The 26492-nt window shown below is 37.0% G+C and overlaps 1 pseudogene; it reads right to left on the bottom strand.

Annotated features, from left to right (window-relative positions):
* Nucleotides 1-19202, bottom strand: part of LOC109094390 — a 48225-nt pseudogene extending 29023 nt beyond the window's left edge.
* Nucleotides 19203-26492: the final 7290 nt, after the last annotated feature.

Raw genomic sequence — 26492 nt, 5'->3', positions numbered from 1 at the left:
TAGAAGATGGTGTAAATAATTAATAGTAATCTAATAAGTGATTTCAATACAATAAAGTTGATATTGGTAATAGAATTGAATTACTAGTTGATAGTTGTTGGTTATCCCTTGTATAATGATCAGTTAGTCTATATTTATGTAAGATGGGGATACATACCAAAACAAGATGATATCCCCGAAAGCACTGATGGGGCATAGTAAACTTCTTACACTGACTTTAAAAATAAAATAACTGCGCGCGATCGGATCAATAGCGGTATAAGGCACATACTCAGATTTTTGGCAAAATTGGTATTAGAGCCATATCGAACCACAGCAAATCGACCCAGTGTAAACAGCCAACTCTTAGTAATACTCATTATTTCTCGGGCGGTTCAAGGAACATGGTGAACCACGTCAAAACAATAACATAAATAAATATAAGCAAAATAATACATTAAGGAAAACGCTCGCGTTCGTTCTCGTCTCTTTTTTTTTGTTGAAGGGGTGCTAACGGATCGGGTCCTCTAGTATAGATTTTAGATATTTAGTACTAGATTTATAAATATTATATATTCCATATGATTTCCGGTTTTCATTTGGCTTCCAGCGCTAAGTTTTGTTTAGCCTGTTACAAAAATAGCTATTCCTCTTCTGCTTGATATTCGAACTGGCGTGTTCTTTGCCCATATCTTATTCTTTGTCTTAATTATTAAAACACTATTGGTTAGTTGTAGCAGCAGAACAGTTTCCATTTTACGTGCAATTTTGTCATTCTTCTCGTTATTTTCCTACATGCGACTAAGAAGCGCGAATCCTCAACATACCCAGCGAAATCCATGACTTATTCTTTGCATTGAAAAATGAGGTGGCTGGTAGTAAAAAATATTTCATAAAAAAATTATCAAGATCTGGGAATTTCAGAAACTAAAATGTAAGAGATTGCTAGAAGGTCAAAACAACACATGTCGATCCATTGATATTTTTGGTTAAGTATGTTGAAAATGCTTTATACAGATATAACTTATGTATTTTTTACTGAGATTATACATTTCTGCTGTAGCACCTATATGACTAATCTTTGTGTAGCGTTCACTACGTCGACCAAGGGAAAGGATGGTTCCACCCCGTCAGAAACTCTCTTTCATTTGTACTGTTGCCTCATGCTTCCAGGCCGAATCACATCGGGATTTGGGCTTTCATGCTGGCACAAGAAAACCTCTTGTCTTGTGTATCTTAAACCAGAAAAAACCTTCCTAAAGGTTCCTGTACCTGACAAAAACACAATGGAAAATATTGACATAAGCGAGATGGCCCTACAATCCATGAAATCCATGTAAAAATACTTTCTTCTCCACAGTGAACCCACCATCTATGGACACTTAAAGGGTTAGAGTTCACCCAAAAATGGAAACTTCTCGTCATTAATTTATCACCCACACCATGGTCGTTCCAAACCCGGGTAAGACACCGTTCCATCCTCTCGTGAAGAACAAATTAAGATATTTTTGAGGACATCTACAATCTCTTGACCCTCCCCATAGAACAGCAAGGGTGTCGTACCACGATCAACATCCAGACAAAAATAGCAAAGGGGGACGATGATGTAAATATAAAAATAATTCAATGTACAATCCAGGGGTGTCACCGTAATATTACGAAGTACAAGAAGTACTTTTGTGTTCTAAAGAAAAAAAAAAAATAAAAAAAAACGCTTTTATTTAACAATTCATATCCTCCGGCATCAACACACCCATTCAGAGGAGATGAATTGTTGAAAAAGTAGTTTTTCTTTCTTTTTTCTTTTGTGCACAAAAAAGTGATTCTGAGCTTCATAATTTGACGGGTGAATCCCTGAGTCACATGATTATTTTAACGATCTCTGCTACTGTTATTGGGACACTATTGGGTAGTACCCTTGCTGTCATCATGGGTAGGGTCAGGAGTTTGTAAGATTCAATCAAAAATAATTTAACTGTTGTGTTCCGCAGATGGATCGGAGGTCTTACGGGTTGGACAAGACATGAGGTCTTGAGTAATTAAGCAAAATTTTCATTTTTGTTGAACTATCTTAAGTCATCATACACAATGTCCAAGGAAACATCAAACGCGATCAATGATTTTGTGATGACCATGTTATCCTAATTGAAAGGGTTTTCGGAGAAAGTACAGAAGCCCTGGTTTAGGTTTAGGCTCTCCACAAAGTCAACACGTTGTCCACAGATGAATGCACTCAAGGAATGGAAGAGTAAAACTCTCAAAGATGCACAGGATGCACGAAGTGGGTAATAGACTCTTGTGCTACACACATATGTATCAATGGCAAAGAGAAAGAACTCTTCAGATGAAAGAGCAGGGTGGCCAACTAAGTGAACCACCCACCCAAAGTACAGGTTATCCGTCTACTCGGAGCCCTGTACAAAGCCTGGACCGGCAACAAACCCAAACAGAGAAAAACTCAATGCGTATTTGAGACAAAAAATCTATTATTATGCTCTTTAGGCATCACACTAAATATTGTTAACTAGTCCTTGATTAAACCCAACATGTACCTATAGTAGGCTGCAAAATCGCTCAGCCTCAATGTCCAGGGGTATTGTGTTTCCAGTCGGGATACCATAATGTATCACATGCCTGCCCAGATGGGCTATTGTGAATCGTGATGTAAACTTCCTACACTGATTCGCGTTGTTCACACTTGTGGGGTGTGAAAGGAGCGTTTGATTCATTTGCACTTTGTGTCAAGATCGTTGCGATTAAAACATTCAAAGCGTTTTAAACCATTGGCACGCATGCAGGCTTGAGCGGCACTCAGTCAAAGCGCGCCACAGAAGCGCCCAAAGACAATGAGCTGTACACAGAATGATTCCTCTTTCGCGTCATCCCTTTGATGTAATATGGAACACATACCACACATTAAATTATCTCAAAATAATAGTCTTGCATAGTATTCTCCGGGTAAACACATTCGGATATGTCTAAGTGAATGTATACGTTGGAAGAAAGAAATCTTTGTGCATTATTATATTGGATCGGTGCCGTTCGGTCTTAAACGGGGCAGAAGACTTTACACCCTCAGGTGGTGTTCGGGTCTTTGTTGCCCCATGAAGATTTTATTTTTCCCAATAAATACTAGTTAAATGCTTATCGCATTGGACTAAAATTTAGCGACTGTGTCTCACCAAGGTTTATACTAGTTTTCTCATTGGTTTTTTTTTTTTTTACCACTTGTGGTGGGCCTGGGCCAAAACATGGAACCGTCGTTGGCCTCACCCTCACAAAAATTCTAGTATATGTCACTCATTATGCTACTATTATACACCCAAAGATTGGATTCATCTTTTTTGTCAACTTTTTTTCTTTCATTTAGGACTGGTTTGGTTTTTTAATTTGCATCTGATTGTATTGTAAGCCTCATTTATCTGAGAGTAGGCACTCAAATTTTTTTGAGGTAAAAAAAGCACTCATTATGAATCAATTTGCACATGCACATGCTTTATTTGATGACCCTGTGGACTGTTCAATTGCAACACCTGCTGACTGCAATGATAGAGCTCAGAATAGCCAGGAATAACACAATTTTTAATATAAATCTTACTGGATTTGTCTGAAAGAAGAAGCACAGACAAAACCCTTTTTGTTTGATTTCTTTTAGTTGTATAATTTTATTATTATTTTTATTTTTTTGATTTGGCATTTGTTTTAAAATTTCAAGTTAGTTTTATTATTTAACATTTCAAATTTCACAAATAACTATGCAGCATTTTGTCTGAGAAATAATAAAAGGACACCTTTTCAGTTGTTAATTTGTCTTACATTTGCAAAGATTTCGAGCCTTTCCTGTTTTTGTAGGATTGTGAAAAAAAGAAAAAGAAAAAAAAAACACTGACAGACATGCCCCGAATGTATACGCTAAGAGATGGTGTGAACTCTGCAGGTATTAGCACTCAGGTCAAAGGCAGAAAAGCACAGTTGTGGCAGTGGCAGTTGTTGGGTTTAAGGGGCATGAAGGGATCAGGAGCCATTTAGATACTGAAAGAGAGGAGCTTGTGTTGTATGTTTTAATACACAACTTTGGCTTGAGAAAGACCTTTTACCACTCTGTGACAGAACAAAAAAACCCCTGAAATTTTGGAATGATGCTACCGTTATATATCTTGTTCTTATAAGGTGTAAATATCTCTCTGGGGAAGTCGTGGGCTAAAGAGTTAAAGAGTATGACTCTATAACTGTAAGGTAAGGTACAGCACTCTCTTCCCACCTTCAATACACTGACCTGAGGGTCCTTAAACCAAGGCACCGAACCCCCAACTGCTCACCTGTTCACTGCTGTGTGTGGTGTGCGCACCTTAGATGGGATAAATGCAGAGCAACCAATTCTTTCACATAATTTACCAAAGGTCTCATATATATATGCATATATAGTATATATATATATATCTATATATAGTATATATATGAGAATATCTATATATATATATATCATAGAGGTGCATCTCAATAAAATTAGAATCGTCGTGTGGGAAAGTTCATTTATTTCACGTAATTCAAACTCAAATGTGAAACTCGTGTATTTAAATAAATTCAATGCACACAGACCTGAAGTAGTTTAAGTCTTGGTTTCTTTTAACCCAACAATTCACTATCTCAACAAATTAGAATATGGGGGACATGCCAATCAGCTAATCAACTCAAAACTAGGGCTGTGCGATTAATCGAAATCGTAATAAAATCACGATTTGAGCTTGCGCGATTTCTAAATCGCTTTATAACATGATTTTCCACGGGCCACCGACCTCCGCAGTATGTTATCCGATCCAATCAGAATGCAGCGCGACCTAATGGAGCGCGGGACGAGAACAGAACAGACTGAGGATTTGTATGCCTAACTCCAGGTTTCACACTCTGTCTGTGATGCGTATTTTTTCAGGAGCCCATTTTAATGGATTAGAACGTTAACACTGCACACGGTTAAAAGATGTGAACAGAAAAGGGTTAGAAAAGTGAAAATGTGCGAAAAGAATGAAGAGCTAGCGCATGAGCATAGACGAGAGTTGTGAGTGAGCGTGAGTGAGCGTGCGTGAGAGGAGCACGTTTTATGTTGCGGCGCACTCTCCCCGTATGAGAGAGCAGTGTAATTATCCGAGGACGCGTGTCTGTTTTAGTGGACAAAGGAAAGAAAAATCTTGCGTGCGAGCGGGCGAGCTTCGCGCTCGCGCTTTCTTTTAATGTGCTTTCCCGTGACAATAACGCGCTCTCGACTGCTGCTCTGCACGGATTACACATACGGTATACGCACTGCAAAAAGGAGTACGTGGGAACCTGCGGGCAATCAATAGATTTCAGCACCTTATTGGCACCGCTTAAATGAGGATCTATGACCAATGCCTGGCAAAACACAAAAATACAACAAGCCCTGACCACCGGATTTATTTGTATTTTAGTTATTTGATTTATTTCTTTTTGCAGTATTGTCTAGACATTTTGTGTGGACATCTTAATTAGTGATTTCTTTTGACTTATGTCTGTTTTAGAGGCATGTTACAACTTTTTGATAACGCTCTCATTGGTTTCTTTTGGCCAATTGTTTCCAATTTATACTGAATGCCATTTATGCCTGTCAAGTCATGTCATGGGATGTGTCACAATAGTGAATGTTAAATCGAAACAATGCCATAAATGCTCAAAAACATAGTGATAGGTTTTTTTGTCCATATCACAGAGCCCTACTCAAAACACCTGCAAAAGTTTCCTGAGCCTTCAAAATGGTCTCTCATTTTGTTTCACTAGGCTACACAACCATGGGGAAGACTGCTGATCATACAGTTGTCCAGAAGACAATCACTGACACCCTTCACAAGGAGGGTAAGACACAAACATTCATTGCCAAAGAAGCTGGCTGTTCACAGAGTGCTGTATCCCAAGCATGTTAACGGAAAGTTGAGTTGAAGGATAAATGCGGAAGAAAAAGATGCACAACCAACCGAGAAGGGAACCGCAGCATTACGAGGAAAGAAAATGTTGGAGCACTCATGCTTCCTTCTGCTGACCAGCTTTTGAAGATGCTGATTTCATTTTCCTACAGGAGTTTGGCACCTGACCACACTGGGTGCCAAAAGCACAAAGTTGGTTAAAGACCATGGTGTGGTGTTCTTTGACTGGCCAGCAAACCAGACCTGAACCCTATAGATTATCGTCCAGAGGAAAAATGAGAAACAAGAAGACCCAAAAATGCAGAATGAACTGAAGGCCACTGTCACAGAAACCTGGGCTTCCATACCACCTCAGCAGTGCCACAAACTGATCACCTCCATGCCACACCGAATTCAGGCAGTAATTAAAGCAAAAGAATCCCCTACCAAGTATTGAGTACATGTACAGTAAATGAACATACTTTTCAGAAGGCCAACAATTCACTAAAAATGTTTTTTTTTTTGGTCTTATGAAGTATTCTAATTTGTTGAGATAGTGATTGGTGGGGATTTTGTTAAATGTGAGCCTAAATCATCACAATTAAAAGAACCAAAAGACTTAAACTACTTCAGTCTGTGTGCATTGAAATTTATTTAATACACGCGTTCACAATTTGAGATTGAATTACTGAAATAAATGAACTTTTTCCATGACATTCTAATTTATTGAGACTCCACCTGTTATATATTTAGTGGTGTGAAAAAATGTTGGCCCCCTTACTGATTTGTATTTTTTTTTTTTTTTTTTTGCATGTTTGTCACACTTTAATGTTTCAGATCATTAAAACAAATTTCCAATATTATGTAAGAGAGTAACACAAGTGAACAATTGTTGTAATTCAGCCACATTGGAGGGTTTTCGAGCATGATCTGCCTTTTTAAGGTCAATCCTACAGCATCTCAATAGGATTCAGGTCAGGACTTTGACTAGGCCACTCCAAAGGCTTCATTTAGTTTTTCTTCAGCCATTCAGAGGTGGACTTGCTGGTGTCTTTTGGATCAATGTCCTGCTGCAGAACCCCAAGTTCGTTTCAGCTTGAGGTCACACAAACAGATGGCCGGAGATTCTCCTTCAGATTTTTTGGTAAACAGCAGAACTTCATGGTTCCATTTATCACAGCAAATCTTCTAGGTCCTGAAGGCAGAAAAACCAGCCCCAGACCACCAAGGTTCTCCATTATGTCCATGTGTTTTTGCATTTGTGAATAATGTCTCTCACTGTGGCTCGCTGGAGTCCCAAAGCTTTAGAAATGCTTTATAATCTTTTCCAGACTGATAGAATCTCAATTAATTTATTTCTCATTTGTTTTTCTGAATTTCTTTGGATCTCTGCAGTGATGTCTAGCTTTTGAGACTCTTTTGGTCTATTTCCCTTTGTCAAGGCAGGTCCTATTTTAAGAGATTTATTGATTGCGAACAGGTTGTGCAGTAATCAGGGCTTGGGTGTGGCTAGAGAAAATGGCCCTCGGGGTTGTAATAAAACCACAGTTTTAACAGGCGGGGCAAACACTTTCTTTCCACAACAGGGCCATGTAGTTGGGATTTTGTGTTCCATTAAATTAATAAAACTCTTCATTTACAACGGGGAAGTGTGGTGTTTTACTTGCGGGTGGACTAATAATTAAACTGTTTGATGATTCTGAAAAATTAAAGTGTGACAACAATTGCAAAAACGGAAAAAATGGGGTGGGGGGGGCAACACGTGTTTCACCACTGTGTAGTGATATATATATATATATATAATTATTAGATAACTATATAGCTATAATATCTGTGTGTTGTGCTGTGTGTGTGTTGTGTGCAAATGTGTTGTAGTGTCGTGAATTCAGATTGTTACTTAGGGCGGTCGACCTAACAAGATTTTGGTTAATCGAGGTATTACTGTAAAATTATTTTGTTACTCTTCCTTTTTTTGAAATTCATGAGTAATTTGATTTTTTTTTGACAATGATTAAAAACATACAGATATAATAGCAATGAGGCACTAATACGATCGTTAAATCTATACTATCATAATAAAATGTATCAAAAAGCAAATAATTGTATATGGTTTTATTCGAAACAAACACATTTAAAAATCGGCTAAATACTGTAATACATTATGTATTATATCCAACATGCCTTGCAGAGAAACATTTTACAGTGCAAGACTCAAGCCTGTTTAATATTGACCTAACCCAAATTTACACTTAAATGTCCACTGAATCTTAATTATTTGGCCATGATTGTTATTGTGATGTTTAAGTTTTTAGAAAATATTCATGTGACGATAGCCGTTAGGAAAATGGTCTAATAATGATTTCAGGATTCTCGTCTGTGGAATGTGCCCATTTATGGTATTTTGCCGTAATTAAACACAGGTTGAGGATTTTTTAAATAGTGTACTTGACTCGCGTGAAAGTAATGGTGGAATCATGACCGCCCTTAGTGTAAGTGAATACTTTCATTTCAGTCAAAAACGATATTAAAATGTTTTTGTTTTTTTTTTAAGATAGGTGATATAATAATGCTAACAATAAAACAATCTAAAACAACCAACAACAACCCTTAATACAATTACACGTCTCACAAAAGTAGTCTTTTAGTGTGAGATCTTTCAGTTTGATATGTGAATAAAAAATTCCACATATTAAACCTTTTCTAAAATATATTTAATAATGAAAGTGCTGGGGGAAAAGAAAAAAAAAATCTGTCTGTTCTAATAAAAGGTTACGATCTAAGATTAATAACCTATTTTTTTATTAATTTAAATTAGTAATGAGACTCCTGGACTCTGCAGTGTGCAGTAAAAAAATGCGGAGAGTAAATGTCATATGACAGTGTTAGATTTCAAGAAAACAAGAAAAGGAGAAAAAACAAATTAGAAGCAAAATTGCTTAATGTTGGGTACTGAATAAGCACTAGAGCTCCCCACTATCGTCTCTTTTTGAACAGGGTAGGAGGTTTCAGGCAACCTAACATTTCCGTGACAGTTGCCACTGATGAGGTTACAAGCTTATACGATACGATGGTCTAACTGACAGGGAATGCTGGCATTTAAACACCAGTTACCTCACACAAATGAAATCTTTTTTTGTTTCAGGAGCCCCCTGAGTGACATGGGTATACAAGCATGGAAGGAAAACACATGCCTGAGCTCGTGCAGAAGCGGACGGAAACGGGACTGGTAACATGTGAAGCAAGACACTTGATGACACATTATTAGATCATGTTTCTGCCTGTTTAAGGGAAAATCTTATTCAGCTGAGCAACAACATACATACCTTAACTGATGAACTCGATCAGATTGAAAAGCCTTCATGTAAACCTCAATCGATTCAAATGAGCGTGATATGAACGACCAAAAATTAGACTTGAATTGAAAGGAGTGGTGTACATCGCAGTGTTTCCCAACCCCTGTGCTAAAAAAATCTTATTATATATCATGATGATCCAGGGTGCGATTTGCCGGGTTGGGGGGGGGAGATCGAAAAAAACATCCTCCGCGAACCCAGTGGACTAAAAGAAACATCCTCCCGACTCTGAATCAAATGAATCAAGATTCGTGATACATAGTTTGAAGTCCCATATCTGAATCAAATGAATTTGTGATTCGTGATTGATCTGATTGGAGCACTTGAAAACAGTGAATCATTTTGTGAACACAGTGGTGTTTAAACTGATTCGGAGTTTTCAAAAAGCTATGTTGTATGTTGCTCTATCGTCTATTGCTCGCTATGTTGTGTTCTTCTCTATCTCTATATTTATTCGTTGTTTGAAATAACTGTGGAAATAAAATCATTACAATGTTAATAGACCTAACTTTATTATTATTATTTTAACTCAATGCTATTGGTCATCTTTACATCCGTTTGTGGGTTTATAAATATTTACAACCAATGAAAAGCATTCAAAAGAGCTTGTGAGTAACCTCATAAGGCCAATGGATCTCAAACTGTCAGGCGAAACGAGGTAACTACCAGTCTGGAGACAGAGTCTTGCCCGTTAGTGATGCAAGGTAAAGAAAAAGAACTGACGTTTGGATAGGTACAGTGTTTCTCTGTACTCAAGAAACACTGGTCTATTAAGGAAATGATTTATTTTATTTTATGTTTAATTTATTTTTTAATTTTTTTGCAGGTGTTTTTGAAGAGCGTAGAGGAGCTGTGTTTTATATATCCTGTGCATACGCTTCATCTTTTAGGCTATATCAACATTTTGGGCCAAAAGTATTCGACAACAGCAACAAAAAAAAGCTACAATAAACTTTACAACCTGTAAGACAAATGTAATGCAATGCAATACACTGCCTCACATGCGGCCGTTCTAATGACGGACAAAAACACCTATTGCCATTTCATTGCTTTGCTGGTCACACCAAACCTCTGATCAATAGGCCTATAAAAGTGTCTGAATCCTATATTAAAGGCACAATACCCAACTCTGATTACGCTGTTTAATTATATATAATATATATATATATATATATATAAACATCTTTTTTACAACTTGTTACATTCCTGAAAGTGGTAATGCTTTTGGAAATACATTGTTTCCGCCAGACAGCGATCGATAGGTAAATTTGATTTTGTTGTTTTATCATCACCAACAACATAAGGGTACCTTTCAAGTTTCACAATACCATGTGAATACTCCTTTTAATATAATATTCAGTTTTTAATATTGCCATTTAAAGCAATTGCATGTTTGCTCAATTTTGCTATTTTTTTAGTACTTAGTGGTGTGCAATGGAATTTTTTTTTTTATGATCAAGAACGGTGCCATGGCTTAATTACACGATAGTGATATTCTTAAAAGGATCAACAAACTTTGTCAAACATTTATGTGTCATTTTTTACACCAAATTCTTGTTTAACATTGTTTCAATTAATTCAGTTACAATTAGGAAGCAAATGTAGAGGTGTTACCATTCATGAAAAAAAAAAATTAAAATCAGTATCCCACAACAAACTGCATCTTTGTTTTCACTGCAGGAAACAGAAGAAGAAGCTGCATCTGAAGTGGCATTCGATGTATTTACACAGACTGTTTCATGAAGCTGAGGTGTCATAAATGCATTTACACCGCAAATGCATTTCAAATGCATTAATAATTGTATAAGATTAATGTTTTATATATTTTTAAACATACAAATAAATGTTGTGAAAATGCAGTGATACTTTTTAAAATATGACTAAACCACCAGTAGAATGGTGGCAAAATTATTGATTTTTTTCATGGACACTATCTACAATCTCAAATAGGAGTGTCAATGGTCCATTTGAGAGATAGGTGGTGGCAATGCACTTATAAGTCTGCGATCCGCTATAAAGCAAGCAAGCAAGAAGAAGATGCCTCCCGCGCCTGCTGCTGTGAACGAGCCGTTCACAAGAGTTCTAACAGTTCGGACAATGCGGGTGAATCATAGGTAAAAAAACTATATGAAATACTGTTCAGTTTAGGGCTGGGCGTATATCACATGCGGTGTGTCACGCACATTTCGTCAGTAAAGCCGGTTCCCTGATTACCGCTAAATCACCATCACCTGCTTTCAAAAGAAGCGACATTTAATAGACAGAGTGGTAGATCGCTACGCAATATCGCGCGGTTATTATCACAGATGAATCGCCTTCGATAATGAAACGCGATATTAAGTAGAGCTTGTCAGTGAAACTACGGCTCTGTCTATTAAATGCGCATGACAATCGCATGCAATATCTCGCCCAGTCCTATTTCAGTTCAGTACTGTTCAGATGGAATCGTTTTGTTGTCTTCCCACACATCAAAGATGTATCGTCATGAGCCACAGGGTTTAATTTTAGATTTTTCTGTGCCTGGTTTTTTTTTACCTCATATATTTTTTGTTTACCATTGCCATGCATTATACGACTGACAGACTGCAACGGTTGGGTTTTAAAAATCATCATTTGTGTTCTACTGAAGAAACAAAGTTACCTACATCTTGGATGCCCTGGGGGTTAGCAGATGAACATCAAATTTTCATTTTTGGGTGAATCTATCCCTTTAAAAGTTATATACACCTTTGAGTGATAAGGAAACATGCCTGAATGAGGAAATAAAGAGTGGGATGCACTTGATGGTTATGAATTGCAGTAAGCAGTGAAAAAGAACTCAATCCGCTGAAGCACTCAGAATAAGAATAAGTTCATGTCTGATTGATACAGTGAAGAGTGTTTTATTTATACACATTCAATCTATTCTTAGATAATACTATTCAATCTCTCTAGTATTTCTTACCACGTTTAATAACCCTACTGTAGCCGAATAAATGAAATATATATATTTTTTTATTTGTTCTATTGTGTTTGTAATTTGCTCATTTTTATTATTTTTTAAACAAAAAAATTAAAAAAGAAAATAGCTATATCAAGATATATATCATTATTCTGAAATAAAATTTCTCATACAGTGAAATAAGATTTCGGTCATATCGCCCACCACTAGTGAGTGTTGCACTTTTCGTTTTCTCCCCTCTTTTCTCTTCTCAAGCAAGATAAACCTTTGATTTTTTGGGTGTTTGGGGTCCTCTTCAGTTGGCTGAGCACATTTTCTTTAACTTTTCTCAATCTCAAGCAAATTGATTTCAAGGCAATGGAACTAAAAAAAAAAAAAAAAAAAGGTTTTTCCCAGGTTTTAGTAGTCATTCCTCCTTTTTTAGGCTGTTGCTAAGCATTTAATATATATTTAACTTTTTTTTTCCCAACGGCATCATTTCTTCAACATGCTTGAATTAAACAGTTCAGTAAATATCCATAATTAACATTATATTTTATATAGTTCCCATTTTCTAAGTGGTCAGATCACTCTTGTATCAGCAGATGCCTCTTATCTAGATTTTGGGTATAGCCAAATAAAATAGATTTACTTTTCAATTACCCAATCGTTTAACCATTAACATGCAATTACCATGATTATGACGACTGATTCTGAATTATTAATTAATATCTTAAACTGAGTCATTAATGGTATCAATAATAGATTAGTTGAAGTGCAGCTTAAGATCTTCTTGGTAAATTATTTTCTAAAACTGTTCTTTATAAAGGCAGTAAAGGTTTTTTTAAAAAGCAAGTCTTAGTAAAGCACATTTTCAGCATCTCACTAGGAAACCCATGTTTTAGTAATAGTCTGACATCACATCTGACTTTATACTGGTGGGCAGGGATAACCTTCACTGAGCTGTATTTAGCCTTGCTGTGATATCAAATGCTTTAAAATCTCTAGATGTTTTCAAGCTGAATTTGCCCTTAGTTAACAAAAGAACTCGTGTGCCGAATTATCCACATTCAGTGTCTCTTCTGCCATGAATCAAATCAGAGCAAAACCTAAGAAAAAAGTGAGTTCTGACCAATTACTTTCCTCATTATTTTAATGACAATTCAACGATAAGAGCATTCAGATCAGAGTTTAAATCATTCGTCATAGACTGTAAATCTCCACCATCCCGCAAAAAGCTCTGCAAATTGGATTATTTATGCTGGCGGCCTAATGCTACAGTATACACTTTGGATGCTGGATGCCTGCTAACCATTTTTATACAGAAGATTGCCTCTTAAAATGCTATGAGAAACATTTTACCCTAAACCACAAAGCAATTTCCTTGTACAGTAAAGATTGTTGTTTCTAGGAAATAGCACTTACATATCTGGTCCAAAAAAACGGCTGGCTGCTCTGATAATTCTGTGAGGAACAAGGATTTGTACTCTGTGTTCAAGCTGGTGTAGCCTGAGAATGTAAGATGACGAAGATACATCAGATATTTATATTAAACAACAAAAACAAAAAAAAAAAAAAAAAATCACACTCTAAAAATAAATAAATAAATAAACAAATTCCAACTTATATTTTGTCAGACACAACTGTAATTTAAAGGTAGGCTCACCAATCTAAAATGTAGAAAAGGACAATACATAAAAAATAATAAGACAAAGTTCATTTTTAGGCCATTTATTATGAGCAACTTAGAACATTAAATAGTGAGAACTTTTAATATTGAAGGTATACTCCACCCCAAAATGAACATTTTATTATTAAACAATTACTCCCATGTGGTTCAAGTAAATACACTGTCAAGGTCCAGAAAAGTATGAAAAAGCATCCATCTGCCATCAGTGGTTCAACTAGTTTTGTCAAAAAGACCTGGTACTTCGGTACCAAGTCGGTACTAAAAAAAACGCTGTATCCGGTCAACCCGGTTCTTGGTGCGGCTATCCGAAAGGTGCGCAGATGCGCTCTCTTTCATAAAAGCACTGAGATGAGGCGACCTCAAAAGGAGGAAAACACTGCCCAACTAACAAAACACTTTAAAGACAGACACCCAGATCAAATTAAAGAGTTCAAGCAGGTAAGTTTCACAGTGTTTCCCATACATCAAGAAATATCAAAACTGACCGCAACAAAACAGATTTTCCAAAAGGCTTTGACTTCTTTGAATAAACATGAGCTAGCTGCACGTGTCAACGTCGGAAAAAGTCTAAAAACCGGTGTGTGGTGGTTTTTATATCACTGTATTTCTGAAGAAAACCAACTGTCTTCAGAAAATTATGGATGTCATTTTCATTTAATCTTGCCTGTAATGCCTGAGCAGCGTTTGTGAGCGCAGGCTCAGCGCTTATTTGATTACAGCTGTTACTGGGGAAACTTCTCTCTCGTGTGATCTACAAGCACCTCCTGCTGGCAGAGAATGAATTTGCATATGCCACTGTGGAAAACACAGCTTCTATTTTGAATAATGTGAAATATTTTAATTTGATTGAAATGAACACTGTGTTATTAGAGTAATTAATCATTAGCATAAGCTCGGCTAACGCTAATATAATGAGCATTAGAATTAGTTTTATTAGGGTAAAACAACTGGATGACATGATGATATTTCCTATTTTTACACACCAGAGGCTTTTCAATTAATTGTGAATTTTAAAAATATATGTTACAGAATGTACAAATGGTTAACATTGTTTGTGTCATATCAGTCAGAAAAGCAGTTCTGGGTTTGTTTGTTTTTTTACTAACTTAGTTGTTATTCTTGGCTTTAAAATTCTAAATCTCTTTAAAATTAAATATACTGTACACAGTTTGGATTAAATGAAAGTATACTCATTTTTTTTTTTAATTAGCATGTTTTTGTGTTTTGCTTTGGTACCGAAATAGGGTACCGAGAACCGTGGATTTTTCACTGGTACTGGTACCGAATACTGAAATTTTGGTACCGTGACAACACTAGGTTCAACCGTAAACATTATGAAGCGTTCACAGATGGCTGACACATAACTTTATGAAGATTATGAAGGCTGACACAGAAGAGCGTACGCAGTTTGCGTTCAGCAGGTGTTTTCCAAAATGGCGCTATGGTGATGTGGGAGAGACAGAGGAGATGAATTGTTTAATAAAGTTGTTATTTTTGTTTTCTTCTCGTACAAAAAGTATCCTTGTCACTTCATAACGTTACGGTTGAACCACTGATGGCAGATGGACTATTCTGTAGATGCTTTTCATACTTTTCTGGACCTTGACAGTGTATTTTACTTGGCAGTATGGGACAGTCACAAGCCTCCCGGTTTTCATCCAAAATATCTTAAATTGTGTTCTGAAGACAAACAAAGCTTTTACAGGTTCGGAACAACATTGGGGTAAGTGATTAATGACAAAATTTTCATTTTGGGGTGGAGTATCCCTTTAATATTGGTGTCTGATGTTCGATCACTGATGATGAACTTGAATATTATGTTTCTGGTCAAAGTCGCTGGGGACTTATGATGGCACAAATATTTGTTATCCAGAATACAAAAAAAAAAAAAGAAAAAAAAAAGTTTAGCTTCATGTAGTGTTTTTGATTATATTTTGTTGTAATATTTGTGTTATTTGAGTTACCATTACAGTGATTAATGTTCTTTGGTGAAATCTCTTAAATTCCAATGAGAATACAACTTGTTTTGGTGTATAGAAGTAACTCTTTATAACCTTTTCAGTTTGCTCAACAAACATACTCTAAAAACTGATGGGTAAGGAAAAACTACGAAAATGTTCCATCTCTATTATGTAATGTGAATGCTTAGTTTAACTTAAAATACACAATCTTTGAACTTGGATCCACAAGTAAAAAACATTACTGTTTGAGTTTATTTATTTTTGATTAAAGCATAACCGAAAATTAAATGTTAAGCTGATTTTTTTTTTTTTTAATAAGTTGTGTATACTTTAAAAAAGGATTTTAATCTAGTTGTCTCAAGTTTTTGAGTTCTCTCATCTACAGTGTAAAACTAACTGCAAAAAAGGTTTCAAAGCCACTGGACAGAGGATGGCTAATCCTCACTGTTGCCAGCCTGCACTGGCTTGCTATTAGCTTCCAACAGGATTCCAGCATGACAAGCCTATTCTCGTGAAACTGAAACCTCTCAAGGTTGAGGGACTGATATGGAGTTTTGACGTACTATTTCAGTGTATGGTATAGAAGACTGTTTCTGCTTCAGAATGAAACAAATAAACAAAAAGGTAAATATGAGCTAAAGTTTAAAATATGATATAAAGTGATAGTGGGACATACAATGTTGCAACTGCAAGACAAAATTTATGAGAAATAGTGAAATGTAAAGTTGCAATTAACTCACATTTCTACTCAGAGGCAAATTTACCAAAACCAAAATTGAAGTTTTCATTTAGCCAAAAACTGTTTCAGTGATTACATTTGGGTAACTGAACTCAATATGCTGTTCAGGGCAAAAGAAACCAGTCATATAATGTTCTTCAGCAAAGAACTGCCCTCTCGGCCAACACAATTTCATCCTGAACAAACATTCAATTTTTCTATTCTAGCATCAGCTCTGGTCACGGTGAAAGTTTGTCTAGCCATCTTTACAGCTGACGTTTAACTGTTGTAGCTTTTCTTATCTTTTTTTTCTGACCGAAAGTGACCGAGAGTGTCCATTAGAGTAAAAAAAAAAAAAAAAGGGAACAAGGGGAATATTTATCAGCTGTCCCCAAAATACAGTGTGACAACAGCAAACACCAGAAAAACAAAAACAAAACATGCTGACACGTGTGCAAAATGCCTGTGTTACACATTCAGACTTGACCTGGTTTTTTTCCTAGACTTCAACTGTTCTCCTCCTCACCCTGAGGCCCTTAAACAATGAGCTGTCCTTTTCAGTTTCATACAGTCCAGCTAAAAGAGGTAGATATCACCAGAAATATTAATAACAGGCCTTAAAAAGAATGGCAGGACTAATATTAGATGTGTTCAAGATGTACGTGACATGACTGTCATCTATGACTTAACATCTATGGTGAAGTTAGTGCAGACTAGACTGATGTAGGCTGTTCTCTTAGTCATGATGTTTGTTCCATCGCTTGAGTAATAATCCTTTCAGCTTCTGCCTGAAATCACATGGTGCTAATGAGAACCAGGAAGCACTTGGTGCTCAGAAAGGAGGTAAAATGTTGTTGCAATGTAGTTCAATATAAATAGAGCGGCTTGTCGTTTTTAAACTGAGCATTCAATTAACAGATACAATTTGGTCACATGAGATTCACTCATCAGATGGAATTATAAATAAATCGTGTATTTAAATAACTTTTCACTGTCAAATGTGGGAGTAGAGGAGAGGAGAGAAGGCGTTTAATGGAAATAATTAAAATGTGTTAGAGGTGTGAGTGAACTAAGATAGTGAGGTCTTCAGGGGCGTAAGGAAGAGGAAGAAAAGAAGAAGGAATTTTTACATGACATTGAGTTCTCTCATTGGCTTAAGTTTTAAAGACTACCATAAATTGCAAATCAGAAGTAGTAACATTACAAGGAAATTGTGCATTACAATTTGCATAACCATTAGAAATTCTGCACAGTGCACACTGGTCTATAAAATGTAGGCTAGAAGAAACATTGTGGGTTGAATTTTGAAGAGGATTTTGAAGAGCAAAAACAGTAATACTGTGAAACATTATTATTAACTGTAAAATTATAAATGTGTTCTCTGTCCCCTTTGATTAATTTAATGCGTTCTAATAAATGTACTGTACTAATTTATTTGCTTTATGCTTCAATTAGGCTCTTTCCTTCATTATGATATCATCAACATCAATTTGAATTTTGGTACAGAATCATGAAAACATGTCCATCATTGAAGAGGTGTATTCAAGTCATAGTCAATGCAAATGAAAACTAGGCTAAGAGAAATTGACATACAGACTGTATGGTTTTAATAGGTTGTACTGTTGTATACTTGGGTATTGAGCATTCAGCTGATGCATGTGAAAATAATTGATATATGGAGGGAAGCACTCCTGATAATTTTAATAGTTTTACTCAGCAGTTTGCTCATGTTATGTACCTTTGCTTCTGAGGTTTCTGAGCCTCACTTTCAAAACGGCAGCTGAAACGAACTAAACGTTGAAATGCCATAGCCTATTAAACATACTAGTCGCTTGGTGGGAGTGGGACAAACATGGGTGTTTTGGAGAATATAAAAACATTTTAGGAAATACTTGTGACTAAAAGGTGTTTTAATTTGATCCCGAAGGACTTGCTTACCAACAGTGGCAATAGTGTCCAGGTCATCTAGTGTGTAGGTCCTGAGGGTGGTCAGGGATGCGGCCCCTGCGGATAACGTGGGACTGCCTGCGTCTGTCCTGCCACTATCCCGACCAGAACGGCTTTCATTATGTAGTCCAGCTTTGCCTTTAGTTGCTGCCATCTTCTTCCGTATGATTTTCTAACTCTAGCCACATTAATGGCCACTTCTACATATTAAGTCCAGAATTTCCGCTTTTGGAAAACGCGCTATTGATAACACACACATTGATCTGTTTCAGTCAAGTTAACATATCCTTTGTTCGCACAAACCAGACTGTGACCCTCTGCTTTTCATCGCCTGGTAGCAAGACATTTATCAGGACTGTAAAGACCAGTAAACAAGTTGTTAAAATTTCAAGCGATTCATGTCAATGGTACTTTCTTGTATTCTGCACTTTATTACGGACGTCCCCTGCACTATCACTGTAACGTTACGTTAACAAAGACAGGAGCGGACAGGATTCAAACTTCAGTCTTACGAATCCAGGAGGTTATCCAGACGAAATTTCAGGAGCAAGGACACGGCATGAACGCTGGTTGATAGTCGCTTAATGTATATTGCCAAATATCAGAGACATTTAAATTATTTACATATCCCTTTCGTCCCTATCAAAGAAACCTGAACCCATTTCCCCTTCAAAACGTCGTTCAGCGGCAAGGAAGCAGAGAAACGCTTGAAAACTGACAGGCATCGGCGTCAACCAATCATTTGCAGAGCGGTTGCTGCGATGTCCAATCGAGCGTAAGAAGAGGCGGGACACTTCCTGACTGACAGCTCGAGTGTACGTATTTTCACTGTGGTTTCTAGCACATGTAGACACAACGTAGACGTTACCACGCCTTGGGTAGGCTACTATTTCGGGCCGGGGGAGGAGGAAACGTTGTCTTTCAGATAAGATGTAGGCTATTTATAAATTTAATATTACTATAATGTTCTCTTGACCATTTCACAAAAGCTCATGTTCGCTAATCTACTATGGCATATGGCTTACTGTAACAGGGGTGAATGTATTCAAATAATACAAATAATAAAAATTAACAATATTATACAATACAGTTAGACGGCTGAAATTAGATAGGTGCAGTCCTCCATTTGAGCCCTTTGTTTAAAGCAGTAATGGCAAATTAATTAATTATTAAAGACTTGCAGAAGGCTACCCTTTAGATCTATCTGCCTGTCTGCCTGTCTGTCTGTCGATCTGCCTGCCTGCCTGTCTGTCTGTCTGCCTGTCTGTCTGTCTGTCTGTCTGTATGTCTGTCTGTCGATCTGCCTGCCTGTCTGTCTGTCTGTCTGTCTGTCTGTCTGTCTGTCTGTATGTCTGTATGTCTGTTGATCTGCCTGCCTGCAAAAAACTGTTATATGTAAACTGAAAATTCACAGTTGCTTGTTGTGGAAAAGCAATATGAAGATGTAAAATGTGTGATGGTGGTGGTGTAAGGGGAAGTTGTACATGTAACAGAGTGTGTGTAAATGAACAAGCAATTGTGAATTAACAGTTTGCATGTAACAAATTTGTACAAAAATAAATGTACTGTATAAAAAAAAAATAATTTTCTTTTTTTTGTGTGTGTGTGTACTATATTGACTTTACCCAGTTAATGTTTAAATACTGTTGAAATCTGTATCTAAAATGCTCAGTGTGATACTGAAATTCTTGCAGTCTGTCAATAAAAAAAGGAGAGAAAAAAATAAATTGTATAACAAATATGCTCAAGACCCCATGCAGACAAAACTTGCAACCCACACGCATGGCCAGACTGGCTCACACATTTACTGTTATGGACTCACTGACCCATGTGTAAACCTTAAGTGTTTGTCTATTTATGCACTGTACCATCTGACCAGCCCAAGGGAGGTGATCTAAACTACTTTACAGGCACCAATATAAACTTTCTCCTTAGACTAAAAATGTGCTTTTTAAAAATGACAGTTGCTATTGTTACATGAAACAAGCATCTCACTCACTTTTTTCCCCCATATCCCTTTTGGGTTAGAGGCACAAATGTAATAGCATTAAATATGTTGCATATTAAATATAAAAATATGGTCATGCAGAATAAAGCATTAATATGTGCTTTATAAGTACTAATAAAGAGTCCATATGCTAGTAATATACATGCTAATAGGCAACTATTTAATAGAATTGGTCCTTAAAACAAAGTGTTACCGATAAACTCTTACCTGGCATAAAATTAACCTAAAATGAAAAGTTTTGAAAGTAGTTTCAATTAATTTGAGCAAAAGGAAATTAGTTTTAATTACCAATTAGTTTTATTTAGCTCTCTCACATTTTGTGTAATATATGTGACACAATATAATATTCTCGCCATTTCAAAAATTTTTATTTCTTAAAATTAGGTTTAATTTAATTAAAATAAGAAGTAAAGATATTACCATGATTCTCTGTAATAAATAAATAACTAAATAAAGTTTATCAAAACATTAACATTTAGCTGTGCATCACATATATGTATGTATATGCATATGATATTGTATGATCACGTCACAGTTTGTAGCAAACATGAAGACGATGATGGATGATAAGTAATTTCTTTAATTATTATGTGGTAGCAGCAAAGGATGATATTCTTTAATGATGTAATTAATGACAAATCAATTAACAACCATGACAACTAACTAATGGAGATGAAAAAATGAAAACAGTCCAAAAAGTGTGTGAGTATGACAATACGCCCCCTCCTGGAAGGTGCGACCTCACGCCAGCAGATGGATAGAGGATTTGGTGGAAGAGAGGAATCCAGGAGAGGGCTCAACAGAAAAATCCAAGGTGGAGTAGGTGGAGGAGTGATCCAGGAGATGGCCTTGTGCAGGAACGTCCAGGTGGTGATCCAGGCCACAGCCAGGACTGTGCCTCACAGTGGCATCACTGGGGGGAGGAGCCATGGTTGAGGCAGTGTGACGACAATGGAGGAGCCCATGGCACAGACAAAGGGCTGATGGAATGGAATGATGTAGATGATCTAGGTGGCCATGGCGGAGCCGCAGCAACAACCCTCCTGAGATGGAAGTAGAGTTTTGGAGGGATGAGGTGGAGCTGGAGCAACCGAGGGTGAAGGCGAAAGCTGGGGTGTACACAAACATAAACAGCATGAGAGGTCAAGAAATTCCTCCAGGTGTTCCTCAAGGGAGTGATTTCTCTGCTCAAGACACAAAAGGTGAACTACAGGGATGTCCACGATGATGGTGAAATGAAAAAAAAATGTGAACTCACTGACTAAAAACACACGCGCACACACACACACACCCACCAACAAACAGCCACTTAATCTTATCTAGGTCCTGCCTTCTATCATGGTTTGTAGCAAACGCGAACACAAAGATGATGATGAAAGATCAAAAGTACTTTAATACAATTCTCAGGTAACAGCAACACAGGATAAACTTCCACAAAGCATTAACAAGGCAGGACAAACTGAACCAAAACAGAGAGAATTACTGGCGATAATGTAATGTAAGATAATGTAAGTACTGGCGATAATGAGATGCACACAGCTGAACTAAATGACAAATCAATTAACAACCATGACATCTAATTAAGGTAGATGGTGCAAAAATGAAAACACAGTCCAAACAGTGTGTGCGTGTGACAATGATATGATACAATATGATATTCAACTAACTAAATAAACAAATAAACAACGATACTTTAAATTAAGTTACATTAAATAAAATTAAATGTTAGCCATCCCCGGCATACTGGAAAGACAAGTACATAATCGTATTCCATTTTATTTTTACATAAATTGTTGTGATGTGTTCAGCTCAATCTCATTTACCTATGTTATTGTAGGAAAAAGTTCATACAAATAATTTATTTAAAATAAGGGAAGAAAAATAATTTAGTAAATAAAACAGTTTTTACTTATATAATATCAATCTATGGAAAGTGCCTTTTATTCCCTCTCAAGCAGAGAAGCTCAGAACAGCTCAGTGTGTTTTTATTATACATGGTTTCTGTGAAAGCTGTTCCTCTCCAGATCAAAGTGGAGCACGTCTTCAGCTTAGGCTCATAAACTGCTAACAGTATTTTTCAGTCTTTCTGATGTATGTATTTTGTAACCTAACGTTGATTGAGTCTTTTCTGTGTACCAAGTAATGCAATGTCATATCATTCAGCCGTCATTGGGGAAGGAAATAGACTGTTGGCTTGCATGGTTAGCTTGCAGAACTCCATTAAGCCTTTCAGAGGCTGTCAGTCTGAGTACATATCATATACACTGATAGGGTAACAGCCGAGGACGCCATCGATGCCCTTGGAACACTGCGTTTCTGAGGGTTGGAGTCAGCTACAGTGCATGCACAATGTCAGCTCTAACATTTAGATTGTGTAGCATTCTGAAACACTGCTGCAGCAGGTATGACTAGTAATCTGACATGTCCATACTGACAGAAACTGTCATAACGAGCCTTTGGATCAGTTGTACATCAGCCAGGTCTTTTTAGTCTGACTAAAACAAACTGATCTGGGATAAAAATGGTCCTCTACATCTTATTTAGCATGCTCATAGTGTATCTAAGGAAATTTATAATGAATTAATAATGTAACAAAGTTCATAGATCGGGAAGAAGGAGGCGGGAACTGGTAAACATATAAACATAAAAGTTTAATAAATAAATAAAATAAAAAACAAAAGTAAAAGCAGCAGCCCCTCGCGGATGACTGACGCATGAAACAACAACATAAAGTCCAGGCCTGGTCCTCTCTCATCTTACACTGTTGTCACTCCTCCTTTTATCCTTCCGGGGCTCCCCCTGTGGGATTCGAGACCGGTGAGTGGCACACGTGTTGCTCATTATCATTAACTACACCGCCCCACTCGTCACAGATGACATGGATGAGGCAGGATTCCATTATTCTCTCATATCATTGGCTGCACAGCCCCAGTCATGCAGCACCAGAGATGGTATAGTTTGGTTCTGAAACAGAGGGCCTCAGCAAACTTTCAAGGGGGCCTCAAGATGACATAAAATGATTGAAAATAAGACAAAACAACCTTTGTAATAAGATCAGTGGGGACGGTTTTAAAACAGTTTAAATCCTTCCTAATCAAATTGAACTTTCTCAGTTAAAATAGGAAACTGCACTTCCTCTTTAGGTAATTTAACCTGTGGTGTTCCTCAAGGATATGTTCTAGCACCCACTCTCTTTTCTCTCTATCTACTTCTATTGGGGTCCATCTTTATTTTTCTGGGTATTTGTATTGTAATTACTTTGGTAGGCCTGTGGTTGCTATTAAATGTGCTTTAGAAATAAACAAACTTGAACTTGTAATAAGATAAGATAAAAATAAAACCAAAAAATAATATATACTCATATATATATACAGTGGTGTGAAAAATTGTTGGCCCCCTTCCTGATTTCTTATTTTTTCGCATGTTTGTCACACTTGTTTGTAATGTTTCAGATCATCAAACAAATTTAAATATTAGTAAAAGATAACACAAGTGAACACAACATGCAGTTTTTAAATGAGGGTTTTTATTATTAAGGGAAAACAAAATCCAAAACTACATGGCCCTGTGTGAAAAAGTGTTTGCCCCTAAACTTAATAACTAGTTGGGCAACCCTTAGCAGCAACAACTGCAATCAAGCATTTGTGATAACAATGAGTCTGTTACAGCGCTGTGGAGGAATGCTGGTCCACTCATCTATGCAGTATTGTTGTAATTCAGCCACATTGGAGGGTTGTCGAGCATGAACTGCCTTTTAAGGTCATGCCACAGCATCTCAATAGGATTCAGGTCAGGACTTTGACTAGGCCACTCCAAAGTCTTCATTTTGTTTGTCTTCAGCCATTCAGAGGTGGACTTTCTGGTGTGTTTTGGATTATTGTCCTGCTGCAGAACCCAAGTTCGCTTCAGCTTGAGGTCATGAACAGATGGCCAGACATTCTCCTTCAGGATTTTTTGGTAAACAGCAGAATTCATGGTTCAATTTATCACAGCAAGTCTTCCAGGTCCCGAAGCAGCAAAACAGCCCCAGACCATCACACTACCACCACCATATTTTACTATTGGTATGATGTTCTTTTTCTGAAATGCGGTGTTACTTTTACGCCAGACGTAATGGGACACACACCTTCCAAAAAGTTCAACTTTTGTCTCATCAGTCCACAGAGTATTTTCCCAAAAGTCTTGGGGATCATCAAGATGTTTTCTGGCAAAACTGAGACGAGCCTTTATTTTCTTTTTGCTCAGCAGTGGTTTTCGTCTTGGAACTCTGCAATGCAGATCATTTTTGCCCAGTCTCTTTCTTATGGAGGAGTCATAAACTCTGACCTTAACTGAGGCAAGTGAGGCCTGCAGTTCTTTGGATGTTGTTGTGTGGTCTTTTGTGACCTCTTGGATGAGTCGTCGCTGTGCTCTTGGGCTAATTTTGGTTGGCCGGCCACTCCTGGGAAGGTTCTCCACTGTTCCAGGTTTTTGCCATTTGTGAATAATGGCTCTCACTGTGGCTCGCTGGGGTCCCAAACGTTTAGAAATGGCTTTATAACCTTTTCCAGACTGATAAATCTCAATTACTTTCTTTCTCATTTGTTTCTGAATTTCTTTGGATCTTGGCATGATGTCTAGCTTTTGAGAATCGTATGGTCTACTTCACTTTGTCAGACAGGTCCTATTTAAGAGATTTATTGATTGCGAACAGGTGTGGCATTAATCAGGCCTGGGTGTGGCTAGAGAAATTGAACTCAGGTGTAATAAACCACAGTTTTAACAGCGGGGCAAACACTTCTTCACACAGGGCCATGTAGTTTTGGATTTTGTTTCCCTTAATAATAAAAACCTTCATTTAAAAACTGCATGTTGTGTTTACTTGTGTTATCTTTGACTAATATTAAAATTTTCTTTGATGATCTGAAACATTAAAGTGTGACAAAAACAGCACTTTTTCACACCACTGTATGTGTGTGTGTGTATGTGTGTATGTATGTGTGTGTGTGTGTGTGTGTGTGTGTGTGTGTGGGGGTGGGTGTGTGTGTGTGTGCATGTGTAATTATAGATGTAGTTTATATATTTATTTTTTATTATTTAAAATATACCATGAGTCAATTATTTATAGACATTTTAAACTTTCAGATATTGCTGTCGACAATGAAGCCAAAAAGTTCACAAGGTCACTAACACAAGTTAAAACTGCTGGTATAGAGATTCACGCCAGCTTACATGACTCACCCTTGAAGATGTTAAAGAATGTAAATTTTACATCTTTATCATGTGATGCATTCTTTTCTGCAACAATAAACTGAAAATGATAAGAAAGCTGAACCCAGAACATTCAAATAATTCAATGTCTCACTAGACCTACACCAAATACATTTAATTTTTTATGTAATCACATATCACATAAGATTATATGCAGAATTCACTTAGGATATAAAAACAAATGAGTCTATGCAATCAGCCATTTGAATAAATCAACTGCGTTTTACAGTAAACTGCAAAATACTTTGTTAGATTGTAGAGAGACAAAACACTCATCAGTGAAATGGATAAGCAGAGCAAGACAAATACTCCATAAGCTGTTTGTGAACCAGAGTCTCTTAAAGGCTATGAGGGCCAGTCTTATAAAAAGACTATATTGCAGAAAAAGAAGTGGGTTAGGCCCATAATTCAGCTGTCTGGGTTGCCATTTATAGCAGGGCAACATTTGTTGAAGATGACCAGCTGCTCCTACTGCAGTGGGAAGAGGGAGACTATATGCAGAAGTTCCGGGAAAATTCCATTGCATTTTACCCCTAATTTCTAAATGCACCATTTTAAAGCATACTCTCATTCACTCTCATCAGCCATTTCTGTTTTCAGAAAGAAATGTTTGCTTTATATGTATACATGTATGCAATCACCACCCATATGGAAAAATCCCACGGCTGTCATCCCAATGGAGAGATCCACAGCCAGATTTCATTCTGCAACTCCACAGCAGCTGGAGCCCATCTGTACTAACAGGTGATTCAGA

Source organism: Cyprinus carpio, chromosome A1 (genome assembly GCF_018340385.1).
Source record: "Cyprinus carpio isolate SPL01 chromosome A1, ASM1834038v1, whole genome shotgun sequence".
Classification (NCBI taxonomy): domain Eukaryota; kingdom Metazoa; phylum Chordata; class Actinopteri; order Cypriniformes; family Cyprinidae; genus Cyprinus; species Cyprinus carpio.
Note: the sequence above shows the minus strand (reverse complement) of the source record. Positions and strands in the feature narration are given on the sequence as shown.